This window comes from Phalacrocorax aristotelis, chromosome 1, assembly GCF_949628215.1.
Source record: "Phalacrocorax aristotelis chromosome 1, bGulAri2.1, whole genome shotgun sequence".
NCBI lineage: Eukaryota > Metazoa > Chordata > Aves > Suliformes > Phalacrocoracidae > Phalacrocorax > Phalacrocorax aristotelis.
Genome location: NC_134276.1, coordinates 122,369,362 through 122,389,470, shown reverse-complemented (window position 1 = coordinate 122,389,470; position 20,109 = coordinate 122,369,362). Strand labels below are relative to the sequence as shown.

General features: G+C 46.5%; 1 protein-coding gene across 29 annotated transcripts in view; it reads left to right on the top strand.

Annotated features, from left to right (window-relative positions):
- The first annotated feature begins 3,219 nt into the window (after positions 1-3,219).
- Positions 3,220-20,109, top strand: part of BBX (BBX high mobility group box domain containing) — a 148,929-nt gene continuing 132,039 nt past the window's right edge. For 6 of the 29 annotated variants that reach the window (XM_075104303.1, XM_075104388.1, XM_075104218.1 and 3 more), the window contains exons 1-2: positions 5,079-5,216; positions 6,772-6,844. The gene's annotated coding sequence lies outside the window, so the exon portion shown is untranslated. Of the gene's footprint in view, positions 3,363-3,909; positions 3,967-5,060; positions 5,217-6,771; positions 6,845-7,415; positions 7,478-20,109 lie in introns of those variants that run through there. The other 23 variants (XM_075104334.1, XM_075104202.1, XM_075104326.1 and 20 more) reach the window with 20 other exon arrangements.

The following is a 20,109-nucleotide window of genomic DNA, read 5'->3' as shown; positions in this document are numbered from 1 at the left end:
GGAAATATTTTTCCCCCCCTTGACAGAGCACTGACACATGGCTACCTCACGTCTTTTATGTTGTGCCATGGATTAAGAGGGGATGCACAGCTGGGAGGGAGATACTCCACTGCCTGTTGCGCGCAGAACAGGCAAACCCAGATGAACTCAAACAAATGCCACGAATGTGCAACTTCGAAGCCCCAAATCCTGCTGCGGGTGCATCTGAGCAAACTGCTTTATCCGTGCAGAACGGCATCGACTCCAGCAGAGCGCTAGCTGTACACAGGAGTCCCCGTGAACAGCCCACATGGTAGGATCGGGACGTCACTCTTTTAAAAACTAACACCAATTACACAGAAGTGACAGAAAAGTGTCATCTGATGATACAAGTTGCTGCAGAAAAATCTGGAAACGCAACTTGTGCAGAGTTTTAAAACAACTAATAATCAGCAAGCAATTTTAAAAATTTCAGCACTCGCTGTCCCTCAAAAAATTCCTCACAAAGTCTGGCTAGCACCTTATAACTCTTGATAACAGTGACTGACTAAAGCCAGAAATACCTCCAAGTGGGCATGCAGAAAGATTAATTTGCTTAAAATCATGTATAGAGAAACGGAAACCCAGAAATATTTACTATCCTCTCCCTCTCCCTCTCCCCCTCATGACCTCAGTGTTTGCAGAAGGTCCTGGATTGACGGCCCAAGAAAATACAGTCCTCTCTTTCACTATGGACACAATAAATCAAAGGCAGTGGAAACTCAAGCATTTTATTTTCTTACCATACCAGCGTACCTTGGCTTACTCATCTCTCTTAAAGGGTGACAAAATACTTCTTCTTACAGGTCTAACAGGTGGCTGCCTTGCAACTCATGAAGCCATGTGTAACCGTACAAAGTGGACACCAAACATTATTGTTCTAATTAGCAGCACTGTATATCCATTTCATATAGCTGCAAACTACATTACATGCAAGGTGTCCCTATCTTGACCTCTTTTCTGAAATGGTCAGTAACGGAATCTAGTGTTGTTAACAACAAAATGAAGCATCCTTTAAAATGAACATCACGTATACTATCAAGCATCTATATCACTTATATTGCTCAGTTATTACCTACATCGGCAGGGTTTTAGCAATGAAGAGGTATGAGAGGCTCCATGATGTACTATCATTAATATGGTTAAAAGAATCCAAGAAACAGGGCATTGATACTGAGAAGTAAGAAACTATACCATGTAAGTTTTAACTGTCTGGCTTAGGCCTCTTAACGGCAACTGCTTATGCATACTGAAAAGGTGCTGCTTACCTACAACTGCAAGACACTTCAAAATCTACAAATCACAGGAGGAAGATCTGCCTAAAAATTAGGCCAACCTTTTCAAATGTGACTAATGAGATTTGTGTGCCTTCGCTTGCCAGGGTCCCAACTTGTGACACCTGACGCACACCTGACTTCCAGCGGATGGACGGTTGGCTCTGCTTTCTTAGCACTGAAAATGAAACATGAAAATTTCTGATTAATTACAGAATATGTTTATCCTGCTACTTTTACATTATTGAGGAGCTGACTAACCCACCCCTGCTGAAAATGAGCAAGAGGGTGGGGCATTTAGAATACTTTTCTCACAACTTAACAAAAAACGTGCGAGCTAATTTAAAATGACTTCTCAGAAACATGGTCCCAGTTTATTTTTCTAAAATCAGCTTGTACTTTACCCCACCGTTTTGTTCAGACATAAGAAATATTATTTCACAGTTAATATAATTCTGCCATAAAGGAAAATGGAAAAAAAATAGAAAAGAGTAGGCAAGCAATGGGAAGATGCTGAAATCAACCATACCACAATGGAAAAAAGCTCAGGACAGAGAACATATGGAATAAACTCTGCAACATCCTTGGGAGTGTTGGGTACTGATGTGAAGCACAAAATTTTCTCTTTTGCTGGAGACAAACAATGAGTACTCTTCAGTGTCCACTGTTGTTACTACTATTATTACTTCTATCTTTTTTTTTAATATGTCAATTGCAGACTGGAAGTCAGAGTCCCACCTGGAGACAGCGACACACAAAAATTAGTGCTTCCTAACTGCAAGAATAAACACCACACATTTTGTCCTTAAAAAAAACCCATAAAGGTCTCACGTTGCCTATGTCGAAACCCTTGCGAACATTAATACGTCGGGTCAGCGCACACCGTATGCTTCCACGTTGCATTGGATACCTGCAGGAGAAAGGAGCTTTTCCAAAGAAAAGTTAAGACTCCGCTTCTGCTGGGCTTTTCCAACACCCGTCCGCACAATCGCCGCGCAGTCACCCGAAAGCTGCCGGCCTCACGCTGCCGCCTGGCCCGTGTGGGTCACACCAGTTCTGAGAGGAGTTTCACATCCCTGTGGCCGGTGACCCCCGCGGGCACAGGGCGCAGGGCAGGGCAGGGCAGGGCAGGGGGCACGGCGCGGACGCCGGCGCTGCGCTGGTTCTGCCAAGTAAGTGCCCGCTGTCTCTATGGAAAGCCGACGCCAAGACGGCCGTGCTGTCGACGCTGGGCCGCCGAGGGCCTCTCCGCCACGTTTGGGCGAGGATTACCCGAGGCGGCGGGCACCATCCGCTGCCTCGCCGCATCCCCCCCGCGGCGCCGCGGCCCGACACCCTCCCGCCAGGCCCGGGGGGCGACGGCCGGCCTCGGGCCCCCCCCCCCCCCCGCGCCGCGGGGCTGCCTTCCCCTGCTCGCTCCGCGGGCAGGGGCTGTGCGGATGCACCGCGCCTCCCTCAACTTCTCCGCTCGCCGTCTTGTGGCCTCTGAATGAAACCCGCCCAACTCCACGGAGTAAGTTACGGGGGGCTGGGGCCGAGCGGTGCCGTGCCGTGCCGTGCCGTGCCCGCACCCCGCCGCCACCGTTACCCCGCGGCGCTGCCCAGGGCAGGCGTAGTTTACTCTCGCAGCCCTCCCCGGGCGGCCAATGGACAGCGGCTGCCGGTGCTGCGGCCGGCGCGGCTCCGCGCTCCCCTCGGCGCCGGCGGCCCCCGCTACCTGCCCTGCCCTGCCCTGCCCGGCTCCGCCGCCGCCGCCGCCGGCTCCTCAAAGACCGTGAAGAGCAGCGCGACGATCTTTGTGTGAGTGTGTGCGGGGAGTGTGTGCGCCAGCGGCTCCCTCGCGGGCCACGGGTGTAACGGCGCCGCGGAATGGCTGGCGAACCCGTCCCTCAGCGCGCCGGCCAATGGCGGGCCGCCTTATATCCCGGGGAGTGTTGTGGCGCTGCCCGGGTTGCATGGCTCTGTGTGGAGCCGCGTTCCGCGGGCGCCGAGGCGGAGGGGCTCCGCTGCGCGCCGCGCCTCGCTCCGGCCCAGCGGCGCGCTGCCCGCCCGCCCGCCGGCTCTGCCGAGGTGAGTGCGCGCCGCTCGCCGCCCTTCACCGGGCGGCAGGGGGACGGACGGGGACGGACAGCGGCAGGCAGGGAGCGAGAGAGAGGGGTGCCCTCGCCCCACACTTTCCCCTCCGCGCCCCGGTGGCGGGGCAGTCCCCCCAGCCCGTTCCCGCGGGCCCCACCACCCCCGCGGGGGCCGGGAGGGAGGCGCGGAGCTTCTCTTCCCCTGCCCTGCGCGGCGGCTGCCGCGGCTCCCAGTCACTTTTCCTCCCTCTCGCCAGCCCTGCCTTCGTTTGAAAGTTTGGGCAGGGGAGGACGGGTGGGTTGCTGCCGCCAGCCTTCTGCCCGGCCGGGAGGGCAGGGGGCGCGGGGGGTGTTTTACCGGGGCGGGGGGGCGAGGCGAGGTGAATTGCATTGCAGCGCAGTGCATTTAAAAAAAAAAAAAACCACCACCCAGAAGAAGAAGGCGGCAGGGGTAGGCCAGCCAGTGCCAGGCTGCGTTTGAAACCAGGCACCTCTCGCCGCCACAGAGAGAGAGGCAAGAGCAGCGGCGGCCGCGGCGGAGGGAGGAAGGGGAAGGAGGGCGAGGAGGAGGAGGAGGGATGGCCATCGGCCGCCGCTCGGTGTGTGCCTCCGGGGGGGACTTGACAGAGAAATCGCGGCAGGCAGAAACGAAACTTCATCCCGAGGGGCGGCGAGGCGAGGCGAGGCGCGGGGGAGAGTGCGCGGATCGGTATCGGCTGCCGCCGGCCTGGGGGGGCTCCGCGCCGCCGCCGCCGGGAGAAGCGGCGGGTGGCGGGGGGGGGGGGCATATAAAACCGGAGAGGGCGAGGGAGCCGATCCGGCGGCCGCACGGGGCGGCGGGAGGAAAAAGCCCGGCGCCGACCCCGACAACAACAGCGGCCGGGCTCGGCCGGAGAGTTGGGCTGTGCGTTTTCCGGTAGTCATCGGCGATGCACCCGGGGCGGCGGTGGCCCCGGTGGGCAGCGGGGCGGGGGGGTGGGTGGGCGGCCCTGCCGGGGTTTCGCGTGGATGTGGGATTATGTTGTGTCAATAAGTTTAAGGTGGAGAGGGAGAAAGGGAGGCGGGCGGGGGCCGGGGGGGAGGCGGCGGCAGGCCTCGGCCGCGCGAAGTCCTATTTCTGAAGGTAAGTTGTGACATTGGGTGGTCGCGATGACAGAAAACTTGGCGGGGGGCGCCCCGGGGAGGGGGCGGCCGCCTCGGGGGGGGCTCTCTCCGCCGCCGGGAGCCGGATGGGTGCTCGGCTCTTATTTGCTGCTGCGAGATCGGGTCGCTGGTAAATTACAGAAAGCAGCCCTCCTCCTCCTCCTCCTCCTCCCCCCCACCCCCCCCCCCCCCCCGCCAGCCGCTTCGCTCTTCCTCCTCTCGGGTTTATTTGCAATGTATGAAACTTGCATGGCTGTGGGGAGAGCCGATCCAGTGTAGGTTTGCGAGGAGGAGGAGGAGGAGGAGGACGGGGAAGGAAGGGTTGGAGGCAGGGGAAGGGAGGCAATCGCGTTAATCCCGGGCGCCGCACGGCAGCAGGTTTGCGTTAGAAATATCGGTGGCAGCCCGCCGCCGCCGCTGAATGAGGAAGGTAAAGCGAAGCGATGCGAGAGCCGCCGAGGCGACATGTACGGCGGCGGGGCGAGAGGCACCGGCAGGCGGCTGCCCGCCCCCTCCCTCCCTGCCTGCCTCCTCCCTCCCTCTCTCCCTCCCTCCCTCCCTCCCCGCCGGGGCGGGGAAGGACCGTGCCCGGGTCTCCCCCGCTCGCCGCCAGCCGAGCCGGGGGGCCGCGGGGCTTTAACCGTGTGCGGGGCGGATTCGCCACTTTTTCCGGGGGAGGCCCGCGGTTAAAAGTTTTTTTCCGGAGGTGAGTGTGTGCGGGGAGGCCGGGGCGCCGCCAGGCCGGCGGTGGTCACTCGGGCCTGGGGCGCCGAAACCATTGCCCGTCCTGCTGGTGACACGTCCAAGTCCCGCAGCCCGGCGGGGCGGCGGAGGGGCCCGGCCCGGCCGCCGGGGCAGGGACGGGGTGCCGGTCTCCATGTGGCTCTTCCCGGCGTCGGCAGCGGCGGCACCTCCTCCCCGGTGGCAGCGGCAGCGGCGGCGGCAGCAGCGGGATCATCGCCCGGGCCCGCGGGGAGGAGGAGGGGAGCAGCAGGGAGGTGTTTGCTGCCAGCCTGCCTCGCCAGATCCCGCCGGGGAGGGCAGCTGGGAGGGCCGGGGAGCCCCCCGCGCCCCCTCCCCGCGCCGCCGCCCCTTCCCTGCCCGCCCGCCCGCCCCCAAAGGTGTTGTGCAGACTTTTCCCCCGGGAGGGTGAGATTTATGCGCTGCATTATTGCTCCTCTCCTCCCCCCTCAAAGCAAGATGGACTCTCTCTTCTCTCTCTCTCTCTCACACACACACACTCTCTCTCACTCACTCTCTCTCTTTCTCTCCCCCTCTCCCTGTGTCTTGTCAGCCTTCAAGATCGACATTTTGTAACTAAGATGCAAACTTGATGGTGACCGGGGGCGGGGAAGGGGGGGGGGAGAGACGGGAAAACCCTGGGTCACGGCGGTCTTTCTCCATATTTAATACCTTTTCTTTCCACCCCACCCCGGAGCCCGGATTCCGGTGGCCCTACACTTTGCACGGGCGGGGGTGGGCGGTGGCGGCGGCTGCCAACGCCGCCCCCCCGCTCCGCGGCGGGGCCGGGGGTCTGGCCGCTCTCCCCGCGGGCGGCGGCGGGGCCGGCGGGGCGGTCGCAGGACGCCGGGCGGCTCGGCTGAGCTCCGGCCGGCCGGGGGGAACGGCGTTACCTGAAACTGTGTTACGGCGTTGCAGCCTTCCCTTGTCTGTCCGTCCCTCTGCCTCTGTCTGTCTGTCTCCCCGGGTGGATCTCGTACCTGCAGACTGGCGGCTTATTCTTGTTAATTTCGCGTTGTTTGGGTTGTCCACGCACGGCGATTGATCGCTCACTTGTGTAAGTTCCCGGGGGTTATTGTTACGTTCGCCTCCTTGCAGATGGTGGTCAACTTTCTGCCTTTTATTTTGACAATGCGCGCGTGTTTCTCTGTGTGTGGATGTAAATAATTACCTGATGCATCCCTGTGTCTACGTATATATGCCTGTGTGCACACGTAAACATGCATCCCTGTCTAGGAGAGACGTGGAGGGAAAAATAACCCACCCTGCTGATGCACACGCAGATGATTTGCTCCATTTGCCCAGTCCTAATGCCCTTTAAAGATACGGTGCATCTTTTGTTTGCTCCTTACGGTTTCCTGCGACTGTCATCTTGTCTTAGTGACAACTTCTCTGGGGTGGGGGTGAAGAGGAAGCAAGTTTCAAGTTTTGGGATCTCTCCTCTTGTTGACGTTGTGGTGAGTTGCAATATTGTAAAATCATGGTGTGCTGATGATGTGCTTTTATTTGATACTTTATAGGTCACTATCACATGACAAAGGCTTTGAGACAGCTTCATCTTCGTCTGTCTGTAATTTCCATTTGCCTTCCTGGGTAAGTATGTAAACTGTACACACGGAAAAAGAACTCAGTTGTTGTTGATAAGACAGAGGTCCTTGTGCTGCCACTTTTTACGTGGAAGATGCTTGTTCAGGTTTTAGTGCCTCAGAAAACATGTCTTCTCTGGGTGCTTGTAGCAACTGCTAGATTATGAAGTTTGTGGTAGGGGTGGGTTTGAATGACCTGAGAATTAAAAGGGTGCGTGTATTCCAATCTCTCTTAGCTTTTTTTTTTTTTTCCTTAAACGTTGTTTTGTAAAGACAGTCAGCTGATTGACTTAGGGCAAAAGTTTTAAACCAAAGTAACGTTAGAATATGTGAAGTGCAGCACACGGATTGAAAACTTAATGTCAAGTCCTTTTTAAAATCCAGTGGTAGGAAAAATATGAAAATATAAACGGAATAGGTAATTAGAAATCTCTGGAGGTCAAGAGAAGTTTAGCAGAACTGTAATACTACTGCAACAGGAGTTTGTTCGGTTTTAACTCATAAACTGAGAGCTAATTAGAATTCTATCCATGCACTTTCTGTGTTACTGTGTTTTCTTTTGGCATTGATTAATGCAGGTACCGATCAATTTGAAAGATGAATCTTTGTGACTAATGTACTAGTATTCCTAAGCTTTCAGGTACGCAACTTTTTTTTTTTTTTAACCTGTATGCTTGGAAAAGTTTTGACATCTTTGAAGGGTTTGACATCTTTTAATCTGAAGTAGAAGTGCTAGTTTAAAGAAGAGGTTCTAATTTCTGTGGTCACATTCATAGATGATGTAAGATGAGTGGCACTCAGAGCGCTTCTCATACAATTGCCCATGGTGGCAGTGAACTGCATTTGGCCCAAAATGGGGAAGTGGGAGGTAATATTTTTTTATGGTGCTATTTTGTACATAATTAAAAACAAGCCATGTATTTGGGGTAAGCTTAATACTCATAAACGCAAATGATTAATAACATACTCTTGACCTTTTCCAGGCAGTGTATAGCAGACATAAGATAAGTGATGGTCCCAAACATACTGGATTGAAGGGGGCTGTTAGGAGCAGCTGTCTTGATGTGATATTATGATCACAAGCCTTAAGGCTGGATAACCTCTGTGGGGAGATGGTTCGAAGGGAGGATTCTGCCTGTTCTCCAGGTTCCTGTAGAATTACACCCCAATTTCAGTTCTTCGGACTTTGTGGGGAATGAGGTTGGTTTGTGTGGGTCTGAGCGTAAAAACACCAAATTAAATTGCTGAAATTCTTTATGACAAACTTGTTGCATGGGAGAATACTGCTTTCACTTTTAAAGCATTATTGACATGGATCGCGTTCTGTGTAGAGTAATCGCAACAATTTTTACAAAGTAGGAACGCGTTGGGAAATTCAAAAACTGGCAGATAGGCTTCAAACTGCTGTTCAGAGCTGAATACAAATGGACTGATTTCTGAACTTAATTTTCTGTGTTGTCAGGTAAGAGTCAGATTAAAGTGCTGGAAGTGCCAAGGACTTTTTCTTTATTTGGAGTACTTGTAGTTTCTTTATTTGGAGTAAGGGGTACTGAACAAGAATAGCTGAGGGACCTTACTTCAGGTAGTATCTTCGTTCATTATCTGGTTTTAGTTTTATGTGATGGAACCTTTTGGAGGCATAGAATTTTGATCCTAGAAATGAAGCGGTGATCATAATCTGCCCGCAACTTTAAGAGGAGCCGACCTTGATTTTTTGTGCATAATGCTAAATGTGGGTCTTGCTTACTGTTGAACTGGTGTGAACAAATTACAAAGAAAAGAAGGGTAGGGTATCTTTTTGATGAAAAAGACAATAGAAGCTTTAGAGGAAGCAGATAAATACATTTCCTCATAGCTTAAAAAAAAGTTAATAAAAATAATTTGTCTCATTAAGGGGAGAATAGAGATTTCTTTAGATTTGTCCATGACTAGAAACTTCCATTTACTTTAGGGAGCTTTTATTTTGGTAGAAGGGAAGATTTCTTTTATTATACAGTTCTCAGTAAAGTAACCTTTCGTGAGTAGAGTTTAGTAATTCAGTCTTGACGTACAGGAGAGACACCTGGGTTTTGGTCTTGCTTAACAAGTGCCGGATGCAGTGCTGGTGTGTCACAAGCTAAAAGGGGAGAGCTACTTAGCAGGGGGCTTTGTGAATGCTTCAAAAGTGGGTCCATGGTCTCAAAAACTCATTGCATACTACTGCCTCTCTTGGTACAGCAAGCTGATAAACCATTTCAAGCAGGCACATAAATTAGCAGAAACGTAACTGGTTTCTGTGTTGAGGTAAACTCAAAATATTTAAGAAGTTTGCCCTCAATGCTTTTGAGCTTTTTGGGGGCTGCTTGCTATAAACCCGTCATCTACAAAACTTCCACTGGTTTCGGCAGGAGGTTTATTTAGAAAAGGAGTGTAGGAGTGATGGAGAGAGGAATTTGTCCATGTTTATTTTCCCGTTCAAGGAAGAAAACCTTTCTCTTTTGTAGCTGTTGTGTGAATAATTAAAGATATTAAATGTCAGTTTCCACATAAAATATCAGAGGTAGTCGTGCAGTTATTTTATAGCTAACACTTTTCATCCAGAATGATCTTGGTACACTTTATTCGTAAATTAGTGGTTCCATAGCTTGCAAGCCTGTAAGAGTGTGAATATCTTCACACAGATGACAAGTCTTGTTAAATTCGCTGATAGGATTGCTCGGGTTCAGAGCTTAAAGTTACTCCAGGTTGCTGCTGCTGCTCGTGGTCTGCAGGCTGAGGATGCGCAATGTCTCTGAAGCTCAGTAAACATGATGCGAGGCAGGGCAGTCCTCAGGCATAAGGCTGGTAGCAGAGCGGTATGAAGACAGGAAATTTTGACAAGGTGAGCTGGGGAGAGTTACTCTTCCACTGCGCATAGTGGTGGGGAAGGTGCACGTGAGGTAGATGAGACCTGTGGTGCGCAAAGCTCTGCTGTAGTGTGAAACCTGTAAATGTACCTGCAGTGAAATCTGGGCACCTGGGAGATGAAACAGTGACTCTCTTTCGATGCTACGTGGCACTTCCAGTGTTCAGGCCTCCCTGTCTGTTTAAAGGTGGTTCCTAAATTACAGTTGGAACTGAAATGAAACTCTGATTTTAATTTCTGAGTGTGCCACAGGCTGTCTTTGTGAGCTCTGGCAAGTGATGTACTCAGAACCAGAGGCCGCTTTCCAAATTTTGAACCAAACTTTCCAAAGTTGAACTTTTCTGGTGCCCTGCCACAAGGGGTGGCCCGCTGCAGCTGCTGGTGGAGTCGTGGGCGCTGCTGAGGCCCGCCGGCGTCTTCCAGGGTCAGAGTTTACTCTTGGAAGCACGTCCATATGACCCTCTGCCATCTGCAAATGGAGATTAAGGATACTTCCCTGTATCATTAAATCATATAGACAGTTTTCTTAAGCGAATTAAGTTGGTTTTAAAGTGTTATGGATACTGTTTTACCTTACTTTAACCGTAACAATTTAAGTTTTCTCGATTACTTAGGAGTCTATAAATCTGGTTTGAAATAGTAGTCATATGTATTTCAAAATATTATTGAGAAGAAACAAGAAAAAGTCACTTTCTAACTTCTGTACTATTAACTTTATTTCTTTTCCTTCTGCCATGTTTCCCCCTTTTCCTGGGGTATCACTGGCAGAAGCTTTTTCATTCTGTTTCATGTCAAAAGATTTATTAGGACTTACTTCCTTTTTATTATTTTAGGTTTATTTTTTTAGAATCAGTAATGATACAATGTTTCTGTCTTGAGAGGAATGTGGTGAGCCTGGTACTAGTGGACTTGTGAATTTCACAGAAGGCTCCTACAGCTGTCACCCTTCGTGAGACTTTCAGAGGTATAAGACCTGAACCAGCATAAGGATTACTCTAACTTTCAGAATGGCTTGATGAGCTGCTGTTAGATTGTATTGCTTGGAAAAGGAAGAAAAATCACACGTTACACTCTATGATAATGATATTATTAATAATTGGCAGTTGTAGGCATTGACTTATTCATGTGCTTATGTCGTGTCTGGCAAACTACATAAGCCATACTGTAATTGCACACCTCAAAACAAGGAACAGTCATTTGTATCCCTGTTTTAGGCATCTGAGATACAAAGCAGTGAAGGAGTGTAGGCTTGCCTGCAGTCACTTAGCAGGTTAGCATTAGCAGGGAATGGCATAAAATCTGCATCTGACTGCTTAGTTTTGTGTCCTTTCCCTTGGTGTATGCCACCACTCCGAAGCTTTCCCAGTAAATGCCTGTCTTGACATGTGAGTTGTTTCACTGAATTCTGTGCCAGGTGGCATCTTTTGCTAATACTCAACTTCTCTTCATATGCCACTTTAAAACCCAACAAACAAAAAAACCAACCCCAAACCAAAACAACCCACCTTCAGAATAGTGTGAAGTTACTGACTTTCAATTCAGTTATACTGATTAACAGGAGAGTCTAAAGTAGGAGGGAAGCTTACTTGAGATATTTGCCAGCTAATGTGGTATTTAAGCTGCTGTGTATATTACTCTATTTATTTAATACTAACTTACTTGTATTAACTTTATGAAGTAAAATACTGGTTTTCATAGTGACGTTTTAAAAATATGCATTGGTCTGAAAGTTCTATACACTTATTTTTAGTACTCATAAACTAATCCAAAATCACAACTGACTTTCCTAAGAAACATGGAACTGACAGAAGCAGTTACTTTGACACTCTGGCAGTATTGTGATGAATAGGGTAGCTTACTGATTTGAACGTTTATTTTTAAACCTGCTAAACATATTTCATCCTGTAAGATTTTCAGATTTGGTGATTACTAGTGGTTTTAATTTTAAAATAGGAGTTGTATTTGAGGAGGAAAGCATACGTTACTTAATGCCTGAGTGTAGACGTAATTGTAGTATTCTCACAATGATAGCAGCATTTTATTATTTTTAATATTTAGAAATTCAATTACATAGAAGATGAATCAACAAAGAGGAGAAGCATGGCTTTGACACTTTCCAGTGTTCGTGCCTTTTTCTTTATAGCATGCAAATGCATAATGTAATAGCAAGTCCTTAGGAGCATGGACAATTCAGCATGTGAAAATAAGCTAGCTTCAGGCATATCTGAGTACAAAGACAGCTAGTACAACAAAATTCCAATTTTTAGCAAGGGGAAGGAAAGTTAACAGGATTTTATGAGACTACACTAAGAAAATCAGTTGCTTAGGAAGTATGGAATTTTTATTGTCAGAGATCTTCCATGCGGGTGTTCCAGTATAAGAGATTTATCAAAATGTAGCAATCGCTGAAAATAAGAAACAGCATTTTATTGACCCTTCGTGTCACAGAGAGCTTCACTCAGCAAAGATAAAAATAATTCAGTGGACTTGCACAACATGGGATCTATGGAGCTGAATTGAAGTGGAAGCTCTCTTGACAAGAAGCTTAACAAGTCTTGCCTACACCTTCCGTCGCTGAGGGGAAGTGGGAAGGTGTGTCTTCCCTCTGCCTATTTGGTGTTTTTTGTTTGGGTTTTTCAATTATTTTTTCTTTCTGAAAGGCAATACGTATGTAGCAAATTGTTGAGGACTCTGCTTTGAGACATTGTCAGACCATCCAAACTGCAGGCTCGGCTGTGGGGTTACCCTCCTCTTACGCAGGTGTGGCAAAAGGAAGATATCTGCCATCCACGTTCTCCGGAGGGGCTTCGTCCTGCTCTGCTGAAACCCCGAGTTCCCTGTGGCAGGGCCGGGCGCACACGTTAAAGGCCTGCTCCTCGGTACTGTTGGTGAGAGCTGAACAGGCCCATGGCAGGGTTCAAGTGAGGAAAGCTTAAACCTGGTCCTGGGCCTCTGATGGGCTGGGTCTTGGGCTGGCGACTACACTGCACTGCAGAGTGTGCCGGGCAGTCCTTTACTGCTGCTGGGCTGATGGCTTTCAACCAATACCTTTCACTTCTTTCCTCGGTATGTTTTTTTTTTGCCAGCTGTGTAAGGACTGTTAAACATATGCCTTTTCAGTTGTCGTCTGTCTTTTTGTTATGTTTTTTTTTGTTGTTGTTGTTGTTCATTTGTACCCATGTCCTACATGATCAGGAGTTATCCAGCAATGGCAATGAGTAAGGCATGTCACATGGTAATAGTTAGGATTATATCTCTCGCAGTAGAATAGTAAGTCTTCGCTCATCAACCTGTGTGATCTTTTATGAAGCAAATAATCATAGGTTTTTGTTTGTATATGTGAGAGAATGTGTTATTTTTGTGGTTGTCAAAGCAGTATTTAAGAGAAAGACATCACAAGAGATTTGGAGATGAAGCTGGATAAAGAAAACCTTGGGAGAGAATGGAAGGAGTGAGAGACAACTTGATTTCTTATCATCTTTCAGCCTCTTCAGTGTGAAGTAGCTCCACGGAAGTCAGTGGAGCTGAAATGTTGTGAAGTTCTGCATTAAAGTCTGTCCGTGAAAGTTGGGAGAAAGTTGCTGGTTTTTGCCACGTTGATGAAAAGACATTTTTGTAGTTGCCGTGTTTTAATTTGCTTTCCACAAGTGGCCTTTGAGCCACATCATGTCTACAGTGATCTACAGTTAGCAATATCATGCTGATTTTTTTTTTTCCCCCTGATGGGATGAAGTACAGGAACATCAGTGTATCTTGTCCTAACTACTGAAGACTTCAATCCTGCAGCTACAGCTGTGTAACTGGATTCCTGATGTATCATCAATGCGCACCCCTTCGCAGGTCTGCTGCCTGAAGTTTCTGGTGGCCTCAGGAAAGCTGCAGATTTCACATTATTTGTAATTATTGATGTGCAAATAGTCCTGCCAGGGTCACGTGCCCGTTGTACTCAGCAATCAGTGCACCACCTTATAGGCAGTCCCTGACCTGATGAGCAATGCAGGAAGGGCTAGCAATAGAGACATTGCTGAAATATGTAGGGTTCCCATAAATGAGAACAGGGTGGAAGAGCATAAAGTGTGAGAATGCCAGTTGGTAGATGATACGTCTTTCGGCACATATGCCATTTTGTTCATTTGCTCCCTAAGTTGGTTATGTGGCTAGGCAAAGAAGGCATTCTGATGTACTGCAGATCAGTGGTTGGAGGCGATAGATTTGGAAAGAAGTAGGATTATCACCTCCACTTCATTGGTAAGTCTGGCTTTAGATGTTCTTTCTCTTTGCGAAGGGTTTCTTTATACCCAGATTTCATGTTGAATAGTGCACACTTCCTGCCTGGCTCAGTTCTAATCAGTGAGTGCTCCATGCCGCAAACTTGTGAGTTTCAGGATTTACCTCTTGTTTGAATAAGTAAAACTTTTTTTCTTATTTAAGTGTCTTTATTTGTATTTCTTCCCTCTAATTTGTTTGAGATACTCTTTCATACATTGTGTTAAACATCAGTCATCAAGTGCTCATAATATATTTTGAAGCAAGTACACAAAATTGCAGCATGATCCAGCACTGATTACAGAGCTATGGCATACAAATTAATAAGAAAATAAAAATAGCATCATTAATTTCCAGCTGCTTTTGTAGCAACAGAGGTGTTTGTAGGGGGAAATTTGGTGTCTGCAAAATGAAGAATGACAAAACTGGTAGCAAATACATTAATGCAAGTGACTCTTCACAATTTACTTCCTCTGTTCTATTGATTAAAAATGGGTTCCAGTGCCGAAATAGTAGGCAGAAGCTCCAATGCCATTCTCTTAAAACTGTTGGACTAAATGGAGAGCACTAATGTCGGAACTAGAGCAAGGGGATGAAGTTTTTAACTATTTCTTAGTATAGAAAACCTTAAATAAGGGAAGTAGATTATGGATAGCTAAGTGTAACAGTTAGTTAAATATGCCTACTTCCTATTAATTTGAGAGAGAATTGCCTGCATGTGTGGGGAAAATTATCTTTTAAGTGTTTCCCTTGGTTGTAAGTCAGTGTTTTCCATGCATCTCTTGCATGTGCTTGCTTCTGCTTGTCTGTCTCACCTCAGCATTGTGTACCAAAGCAGCAGAAGGTAAATAAAATCTATGGTTAAAAGTGACGCAGGCAAAAATCTTATATTGTGAGGGCCCTCGCCACAGTATGGACCATCATCTTCCTTCAAAGGAAGCTGTGGAAGGGATCTGGATGCTCAGTTGCAGGTTTTGAAATCTCCGCTTAGTTTACTCTTACTCAGGGCTGGCCTGTTGTTCAGGTGGAAGCTCCAAAGAAAGCTTTGGGCCTGCGTGCCTGCAAAGTCTTCCGGGATTTTTATCAGCAAAGGAAGATCTTACCCTCCTGAGAGACATGTCTAGAGGAAACAGATTATTTATTTATATAGTGAAGTGGACTCTTGAGGATGTCCCTGTCGAGCTTTCTGTTTTGCTGCACCGTGTGGCTACGGGGGCCAAAGCGAGTGGGAGGATGCTGAAGCCCGGGGAGGGAAGCACCTGAGAAAACTGGCCAAATACTCTGTTTTGTCTAAGAATTGTCCTGCTGGTTTCTCTGCCACAGGCGATGTAGTTTCTGTGTGCAATCTTGCTTTCCTGGATGGACCCACAGGGCTGCGTTTGAAGTTCACTGCTATTCTTCACTTATGGAGAGAGAGAGTTTGAAACGGGGTGAGGCAGTCATCACAGACATCCCCGTGCAATCAGTTGCAGGAGAGAAGGGCACGGTGCAGGTCTTCCGGTTAGGACAGTATGTGTTCTTATTCAAGGATCCTAGAGTTAAAAAAAAACCAAACCTTTGAGTGGGGGATGGTGTTTTGTGGAACGCTAACGGGCATTGCAGGGATTGAGCAGGGCTGAAGGAGAGAGTGGGGGCAGGCACAGTGAAAGCAGGGAGGTTTTTACACCTCGTATTCCTGGCCCTTGTGAGCCCCTCTCTACGTATGCTTATGTGTCTGATACCTTGACATTCCGGTTATACCTATTGAACTGATTTAAATCATGATTTTGGTCAATAGACACTTGGTTTACATTGGTGCTTTTAATCTTATTTTGCTTTGGTACTTTTGTATTTGTTTTCTCAGAAGCAATCTCTATTGGTAGGCGACTGTTGAAATATGTTGCTAAATATAGCCTTTACACTAAATTTGGCACTACCTTTTTGTTAGTTCAGAGGATACACTGTGTGCCTGCACACTTTCTAAGTGATTGCATTGGTTATATGCATTTATTTAGATTGCAACAGTTAAGAAAGCTTTGATTTAGGGTGTCACAAGTAACGCTTTTTTTTTTAATTCTGGCCTTTAAAAATGCCCTATTTAATAAAGCTACACTCATGCACTAACACACACATGCTCACAAGTTAATGCAGATAAAGTATTATCCCTAATAAGGTAACCGATTCTACTGTAACTGAACGCAAGCTTTTAGAACTAGTAGAGCTCAAACTTCTCTGCTTTGCTTTCTCAGATGAGGAGGAAAACAAGTGGTCTAACTTTTTCAATTCCCAGTTAGTTTCTCAACTTTACACCAAATTCCACGAAGTGACTCACGGAGCAAAGACATTTTCTCTGCAAATACAGATGAAGTTACTACTTTCAGGTAACTTAGTTCTAAACCCTAATACTTGTTCTTGGTCCTTCGGTGAAGACTTACCTGCTCCGTATTAGAAATTTGTTTACAGTTTTGGCATCAAACATTGGTAATTTATTGTAATTTAATAGAATTTGAGTTACATAATATTACAGTATAATTTAACATTGCTTTGTCACAATTTATAGGTAATTTACAGTTAGCTTTTTTATTAAAATACATTTAGCATCAAGAACATCTGAGTGAAATTTGAGTCCAATTTCTTTGTTCAAACGGATTAATTTGTAACTGTATCTATTTCTGTTAAGCTGAATATATTTTCTCAGACAACTTCAGTATCCATTATCCAAAGTTTCCGTTTTTAATAACGGATGCCTTGGGCAGTATCTTCTGCCATTAAAGAATGAAGAGCAGCGGACTAGGTGTCACTGGTACCATATTAACCCTTTTTGTGGGAGCTAGACCCTTCTGTGGCTTCTAGCAGATGTAGATCAACAGATACCTGTCTGTTTACACACTTATGTCCTTAACTTCTTTTTTTATATTTTTTTACATTATTATTTTAAAATTGCTAGTGCAAGCTTTTCTCTAGACTATGTGGCATGTGACTGTGACTTTAATGGTTGAGAGGGGACTTTATAACTTCCAGGAATGGATCTAGCACCACTGGTATCCAGAAACAAAAAAGTGAAAACAAGTTGGTTACTCGATGCTGAATGTATTACTAATGTATTAGATGAAGAAAGAGTAAGGAAAAAGGAATTGGTAAATATGTCATAGCAACTCTGTGGGCTAACACAGGTAAAGAATTCTAACCCCCACCCTACCAAAATATTAGTAGCATCTGTGCAGTTTCAGAGAGTTTGATAACATGTATTGACTCTGCAGCTCCACGCAGTTGTTCTGCAGCAGGGGAACCATGTAGCAGTATCTGTGACGATTAAGGAATGCCGAGTTAGACCTTGGGTAGTAGAAGGGTTGTGCTCAGAAATGTGGAGTGCGCCTGAGGCGTGGTGGCACAGTTATACTCAACATATTGCACTTTTGCCCACGCCCCCGACGAAGGAGGAGTTACACCCTTCAAGAAGTGTTTTTATGGCCTTCTTTCCCCAGTGCAAACATAGGTTTTGTGATCCTGTCTTTGTCCTGATTTTCTGTATTCTTTTGCATCAACGTATAGGGTATTAAAACTCAGCAGTTATTGTGGTCTTGTATAACTAAATATAAAAAGATAAGATTAGAAAGTTAAATAGAAATGAAAAGAATTGAAGCAAAGGTCAAAATGCTATTGTAGGTCACAAATGTTTAAAACAGTCAATTTTTAAAAAGCAAGAAAAAACTTCCTTAAAAAATTGAAATGGGAAAATTACTGAGTATTACCTAGTCTTTTCCTTAAGAAGAGAGCAAGCCAAAGTAAGATGAATCACTCATCCTGAAAGGGTCGTCATTTTCATTTTCACATACATTTGGTACAAGATCAGTAAGAAGATAAAGCAGTTGCATATTTAGGCAACTTTTCTGATGGAAGTTGTTTATTGCTGAAGCATTCGTGTTTTATGAAGCTGCCCTAAAACAATTAGCTCTTGTTTAGCGTAAGTGTTTAAACAGAATGCTTTACTAATGTGGCTGATTTTATAGTTATTGCATTTCCATAGGATTGAACTATTCTTGTTCTAACTTGCTTCCCCCCACCCCGACATGAAATGTTGAGGCTTTCTTCCCTTTAAGAAAGTGAGTATTTGAACCAAGATTTTCTCAGGAGGATTGGTATCTTTGAGGGTGTTCTGTCTGAGACGTCTCAGAGAAGCCTGTTACTCAGCATGTGCTTAGCAGTGTTTTCCTGCTAGGTTACACTGAAATGGGCTACTGGTCAGGCTAAAAAAATCTGGATATAAAATCCACTTTGGTCTGAATTCAGAGTTGGTGTGAGCTTGTGCAATTCCACCGAGGCTGTTGAACAGAATTTGACTGCGTTAGTCATGGGGATTGTGGCAAAACCACCTAGGAGTAGTGCGTGTTTAAAAATATTGCTGTAACTACATCGGTAACACTTGATGTGAAGAACAAGACACCCTCACTCCCGTTTGGTTTTCATTTGTGGGGGAGGGGCTTGCTCCCATCACTGCCATTAAAGCTCACTTTTTTCCCTTTGCTTTGGAGAGTTAGTTGGATGGATCAATTTAGTGAAATAATCCCACCAACAGTCCACATTTAGATGACAGGCCAGTCTTTTTCTTGAAACAATTTTATACTCAGGAACTTCCAGAAAATCGTATCTTCACAACCAGAAGTGTTTCTGCTGGTGCTGAACCAAACTAGTGCTGCTGCCAAACAGTCTGCTTTCTTGGCAGCTCCAGCCAAGCATAGAGGGAGTGCAAAGGCAGGTGCGCTGTCTTAGCCTGAGCACTCCAAGTTTGTATAAGGTAAGTAAGCTGCAGGGGAATATCCTTTGCAAAGTATCATATGTGTATAACACACATGCTGCACATATGCACGCCGTCTGCAAAATAGATTCTGTCACTTTCCCAGGTACTTCTTCCCCCGCGCCCCCAAAAGTGACGGGGGCACCTAACCATATGTGTGATTCCCCTGCCTCCCATCCAAAAAGGAGTTTACGCTGTTACCTGGGAGCAGTGCCCCAGTAGGTCTAATCAATGTCATGCTGAGTTCAGTGAGAACTTTATTGAGTGCAATGGAAACAAATTCTGACTTTTAAGAAAACCTTCATGAATCTCACTGAGGATTCTTTAAGGATCATGTGTGCTTTACTGGTGATTGGTGTGAATTTTACTGTTGTATGAATGTGGGTGGAAGTATGAGCATGGGTGCAGTAACTTTAGAATAAAGGTACAGTATGCCACTACAACTTTCAGCTACGGAGACCAAAAAAAGCAGTAAAATCCCTTTCACAAGGGTCTGCTTGCATTTCTGTAAGTTTGCTTTTTTGCCCTTTGAGGTATGCTGGTAGAATAACTTGCGTAGAAGCGAAGTGCGCGCGCACACACATAATCGCTTGCTAGGTATAGACTAGTATCCTGCTGCCATAGTATTTGTTCTGTTTGTGTTCTGGTATAGCTGAAACAAGACTATTTTCTAAGGTGAACAAATTCATAGAATAATGCATAAATTATACTCTGATGGTGCTAGGAGTGAAGAACAGTAATCTTGGAGTGAGTTTCTACTAAAATGTTTCCCAGACACTGAATGAACTTCTTGAAACACAACCTGGGGCACGTGCAATGCTGTATCTAGTACAATTTACTAGTTGAGTTCAAATATATTCAGAGGGATGGGTGAAAATACATTCCAGCTCTGCACTTATATTTTAGCAAGCAAATAAAAGGTTAGCGCTTCCTTCTAGGAGTCCAGAAAAGGGTGAAAATTGTGCTGGATGGAACAGGAAAAAAAAACACTGGCTGGTGCTGCAGTTTTTACCATTAACTCGCTTCATGATCTCATGCGGATTGCTTCCTCTTTCTTTCTCTCTCTGTTTCTCCATTTACAAACTTGGGATGGTGAGGGCTTCTTCCTTTGTAAAGTATTGTGCAATCTCTGGAAGAAAAACATGGTACTGAGTAGGAGGGCAGAAGGTTGAGTTGTCCAGATTTTTTTTTTTTTAATTACCATGTGTTAGCTCTTACCGTAGTGTAAAATAGCAGTTGCAGTAATTGTGGTGGTGTTAAAATACTTGGGGAAAGTTTTACGCTGAGGCTCAGTTTCGTTTGATGTTTGTGAAGATCTAGAAAAGATGCCTGCTTCCTTCTCTAGAGA